The 5559-nt window shown below is 42.1% G+C and overlaps 1 long non-coding RNA gene across 4 annotated transcripts; it reads right to left on the bottom strand.

Moving 5' to 3' along the window:
* Window positions 1-1122: 1122 nt before the first annotated feature.
* On the bottom strand, window positions 1123-5209 carry LOC127293304 (uncharacterized). 4 transcript variants are annotated; one of them, XR_007845690.1, is made up of 4 exons: window positions 4388-5209; window positions 4101-4248; window positions 3310-3524; window positions 1123-2931 (listed from the first exon to the last, which is right to left on the bottom strand). It is a non-coding gene; the product is annotated as an uncharacterized lncRNA (long non-coding RNA). The 4 variants fall into 4 exon arrangements; XR_007845691.2 differs by having other exon boundaries at window positions 1123-3524; window positions 4388-4799; window positions 4885-5202; XR_007845688.1 differs by having other exon boundaries at window positions 1123-3524.
* Window positions 5210-5559: the final 350 nt, after the last annotated feature.

Below are 5559 nucleotides of genomic sequence, written 5' to 3'. Positions count from 1 at the left end.
TGGAGCTTGCGGCAGCATGAAGATTTGTTTCAAAAATAACTGCTAATTTAATGGGAGGTTTCCAAATTAATCGGACGATTCGTTCGGCAGCATGGAGATTTGTTTCCAAAATAACTGCTAATTTAATGGAAGGTTTCCAAATTAGTCGGACGATTCGTTCGGCAGCGTGGAGATTTATTTCCAAAATAACTGCTAATTTAATGGAAGATTTTCAAATTAGTCGGACAATTCGTTCGCAAGGACGTGCAATATCATTGGAGCATGCTAGACCACAGGATCTCAGTAGACAGATGGCTGAGATTAAATGTTCCTGCCAACTTCTTGCTTTTATAAGTAGTTTAGATTTAGATTTAGATTTAGATTAGATTTAGATTTAGATTAGGTAGTTTAGATTTAGATTTAGATAACGAGCAGGGACAGAAAGTTGTGGTGGGAGGTGTTCCGATAGGACCGGAACGCCCACGTATATGTAGACCAGGATTTTCGGATCTGATGCCACATGAAATGATCACGTCCACGTACGTACGGATTGAGAGGTTTTGTTTTTCAAAACTCTGACTGAGATAGCTGAACTACGTATGACCTTTGACGAGAGCGAGCATGCTCCAATAGTGGAGATTTCTGATTTCCATGTTTTGAGAGATAGCTACAGTTCACGGAAGATTTGCAAGGAGCACTTTTGGTTCGGTGAACTAAAACACACTAGTTGAATGCCCGTGCTTCGCCACGGCTCAAATGACTTATCTAATTGGTAGAATAAAAAATTATAAGAATGGAATTAATAGATCCAATTATAAGATCGTAAATTTCATTATCTTTACTATTAAAATGAAATCAGTGACTCAATTAGCGGTGAGAAAGTTTGGTGAAACTCACCACCGGCAAAAGCTGCATTCTAGGCTTTAGGCCTTGATTTCTAGCTAGCAATAATAATCAATAATAATCTTGTAAGCGCTCTATCTCCAAAATCTCCGCTTTCTTTCCGACAATGATATTTTGGTGAAAGCTGCTGCAAGGATCATTTAGAGAAACCAGTTTGAAGCCAGCAAAGCTTATGTGTCTAGAAATCTGAACTTCAAAGCACACCATCATGCTAAGTTGGCCCTTAAATTACAGAGTAGATTGTCAAACTATTAGAGCTATTTTGTACAATCTCAACAATCACTTGTTTTTTTGTCGTCAATACAGCGAGAGGGTACAAAACAAGTATGGGAATTGTTTCTTCATTTAGTCACCGACCTTCAGCGGCACGCCCTAGAATCAATTTACTCCCTCCCACCCCCTCCCACCCATCAGAAAAGGATAATAACTCCCATCTTAATTCATCGTACATGTTAACTAAAACCACAAATACTAAGTCCATAATCAATTCTCCACAAATTTTGTTGCATCACAACCTTTTTTCAATCCATGTCACATGTCACGTCCCCACAACCGTATCTGGACCGCAACATCTGATTTTGTGAAGTACCGCTAGACGGAGGCACCAAAGACGTACAGACGTACTGAAGGAGTCCAAGTAGCTTCGAAGCATGTCGCCCCACTCCGCCTTTGCGTCTCCTCCGTCGGATATCTTAAATGTTCCCTACAGCACTACTTCGGTTTCACGCCCGCGGCGTTGCCCGAACAACAACCTTCTTCCCATTCACCTAGACGACGATTATACCGACATCCATCGAGAGGCTCATCTCCGCCGATGCAACAACAAAAACATAATAGTCTTCACTACCTTCATTTGGTGAAGGTAGGAGCTTGGGTTTGTTCTTGATCCCGAGAAAATTGGTATAGAAAAATCCAATTAGCCACCCCTTTCCCGGTGAAATGACCATGCATGTATAACTTAATATTTCAGTTCTATCATTTAAATGATAAATCGACTTGATTGGAACTCATGAGCTAATGCAAATCTCACATCTTTGTTGTCTTTCTGCTCCCGATGATCTCTTCCCTAGTATTCTCCTTTCCACCAAACTCTTTTCTCGATTCAAACTCTCCTTTGTATGAACTTAAATACGAAGAGAGATATCTCTGGAGAATTTACATTTTAAGCACAAATTATGTATAGATTCAAGTTAGGACAAATAATTGAGGAGCGTATTTAGTGCTAGTGTTATCCTATTTGTAAAAATAATTAGTGATATTTAATTATTCATTTATTTCATTAGACATCAAAAAGGTGGAGGGAACAAGAAAGTGGAATTGAAGAAATATAGTAAACAATACTGTTTAAAACTTAAAATTGATCAATCTCAAACTATTTCTAATAATCAAAGACTCCTCTGGGAATAATATACAAGAAAGATTATTCTCGCAGAGAATTGGGTATCTTTGAATTAATACCAATTTGGGAATGTTGAGTTCTAATATTAGCTATTGAAAAAAATGTACAAGCCGAAATGATGTAAAACCAATGAACTCAAATAAGGGTTTTGCATGTTTCGAAATGAAGCACATAATCTGAGTGCACAGAAGGCGTACTTGATTATTCAGAAAGAAAATCAGATCACAAAGATTTCCCTTTGCATGCAAGAAAACTCAAGTTATAAAACATGATTCAGATATATTCCTATTTTAGGGAAGCCCCCGATTCTTTAAGTAGAAACAACAAACTAAGTGGTAAATTCAATTTCATTGTACACTAAAGTGCTTCCCACATGCTTACACGAATATGCATGCTATGTTTGATTCGGAAGTTTGGGATAAGAATTTCACCATCTTGCAGTAAAGATTTCTCACGATAGCATAGTGGGAAATGGAGGCATGCCTGGAAATTATTTCTTAAGGCAGAGCAGAACTTCATCGGCCCTGCTCGCCAACATCACGCTCTTGTTTGACTCCATTAGATCCATGAGGGAGCTCCGCGGGACTCCAGGGCCTCATCCTCTAACACTATCTCCAGGAAGTCTAGCAGGTACTCCGCCAAGAACTTGCCTAGGAATGACATGTAATATCGCATCACCCACGCTTGCGTGCCCATGCCTTCGGTATTACTCTTGAGTTTGTTTGTTTATTTTTCTTGAGAATAATTTCAGATTTGATTCATGTTAATCAGGATAGTTACGCCAAGTATCACGCCCTTTCAACAACAAAACTGAACTATTGATTGTTAGTTAGTGCGGTGGCATTTGTTTGTATTTTTTCGGGTGTGACACCAGCCATTCACAGGTTTCACCTTAATAGTAAAGATTAGCATTAACACGGGTAGATGCATCATGTTTTTTTCCTTTAGTAAAAGTTGCAACCTAAGCACCGATTGATTCAAATCTTAAGAACAAGAAGAGAAGTCCAAGTGTAGAAGATGGTTCATACCTTTTTCTTGTGGACCTTGAAGAGCACACGTGGTCACGACGGCCTTTCCCTTGGCCGAACATGCATCTTATCAACCTGTTGGCACCACTCGCTCAGCAGGTTGTTGAAGAAGGCCATGATTTTGTCCTTGTCGCAAAGCTCCTAGGACGGTACCACCTCTTTCTCATCGCTCTCGCTGTCGCTCATTCATGTTGACCATGACTTCCACCTAAACACTATCATGGATTACCATAAGAAGCCTTGCACAGTTATGAAGAAAAAAAAGACCAAGACACGTAGTATGGTAGCATGAAAGTAACCTCCAATTGTTTCTAAAAATGTTACCTCTAACATCATTTGTTGGAAGGGTGTATGATCACCCTTTTTTAAATATAATAGCACACAAATAGAAAATGTTGGCATCTTGCCATAGAAGTACTTGATCTGGGCAACTTGAGCTTTGATATATTGCATGTATTAGTCTGACCATAAACCATCACTATCCCTATTGCATTTTATGAAAGCATGCAGAACTTTCATCAATTTAAATACTTCCAGTAGACACTAAAATCTTTGTCCTATTTTGAATTTCTTATATGATCGATGGACCAAATTCTCAGAAAGTTTGTTATAGTTATCTTCCAAATAATCCTTGACCGGCAGTAGTACTTACTATGCTTGATGAAAAAAGGCAAAAAATTCTTTAATATATAGAATTGCTAGCCGGACAGAATAGTGGAGTCGTAGTACCTAGCTAATGGTGGTAGTGGCCAGTGGGCATGTAAGTGAAGGTGGCGGAAGCCATGACGAACCTCGGTGGACCAAGTAGCATCTGCAGCCTGACTCGCTAGAGGTCTTCAACCGCTCCTCCTCCGTCGACGCACCCTTCATGTTCCGTCCAGCCGCCGCCCATGTCCAACCATTTAGTTAGCAATAGCAACAAACTTCAGTTTGCATCAGCTACAGATCGGTGTAAATTAGCATTATTTTAGTTAACACATAAGCCAATTTAGTTGACGTTCAATTAACACAAACACCAATTTGGTGAACACAAATTCAGCTAGTATCTAACTATATATTCAGTTAACACAGATCATACCAATCTAGAAATTTAAATATCTCTTTGCTTTGTCCATCTTCTCTACACGGACGAGCATCCCAAACTCCTCTTCACGCGAGCAACTCAGCACCAATACAACCGTCTTCCTCTGCTCAGCACCACCTCCAAGCTCCAGCTCCCTTGCAGTCCACCGATGTACCATCACGAGGTCCCTCGCTGCTCAACCTCTCGGGGCAGGCCGCCGTGTCCAGGAGCTCCGCCTCGACATCATCCTCCTACTTATTTATGGAATCTAGCCGGGACTGACGAAATAGAGCGAATCGTCTTCACATCGGGCTGAACAGGGCCACCGTCGGTTCCCTCAATCCGGCGCTTCCCCGATGCCTCTAAGCATCCTCCCACGATCTCGGTGAGTCCAGGAGCTCCGCCTCACCGGCTCACCGCCATCCTCCTGCTCCTTGAAGGAATCGAGTCATAACTGACGGAATCGAGCGAAAAGGGGAAGTGGACGGGCATGGCGATTGGAGGTCAATTACCATCTCCCCGCCCGGCCCATGATCCATGTGGATGACCAGAGCGGAGATACGTCGTCTTCTTCGCCAGGACAGGCAAGGGCCCCGGCGGGCGGAGGAAGGCGGAGATGCTGTCCGGCCCGTGCTCCATCTTCCCTGAATCAGTGGTTTCATCTTGGTAGGATAAGGAGTTGTTTTGTTAGTTGCGTTTTCTTTGTTCTGCGCGCAGGTTTTTTTTTTTCAAAATTGCGTTGAGATAAATCATCTTGGTAGGATAAAGATGTGGGAGGGTATTATTGTCCATCCTGGAAATGTGACACCAGACATTCACCAGTTTGCTCTTAATAGTAGAGATGAACGGTCCATCTTCTCATACCTCTTCGTAACTAGCAGTGCAATGATTAAGGGGGTATTTGTTTGGGCTTTTTTCAGCTTTCCATTAAAATAAGCCAACGAACTGAAACAAACGGGTAGCTTTGTGTGGGTGCTTTCCAAAAGCCAACCGCAGCTTCGGCCTTAACAGCGAACCGTTTTCTGGATCTACCCATTTCGTTTCTTTGTATTTAGGATGGATTGCCACCGCGTAGCCAAATAGCCCCTATCCAATCGTTTTCTTCTCCATCTCTCAACGTGAGCCAGACACGAGCTCCCGCCAGCGCCGCCACCACTCCCGCCGGGTTGCCCCGGCCGTCGCCCCAC

Source organism: Lolium perenne, chromosome 4, assembly GCF_019359855.2.
Source record: "Lolium perenne isolate Kyuss_39 chromosome 4, Kyuss_2.0, whole genome shotgun sequence".
Taxonomy (NCBI): Eukaryota; Viridiplantae; Streptophyta; class Magnoliopsida; order Poales; family Poaceae; genus Lolium; species Lolium perenne.
Note: the sequence above shows the minus strand (reverse complement) of the source record. Positions and strands in the feature narration are given on the sequence as shown.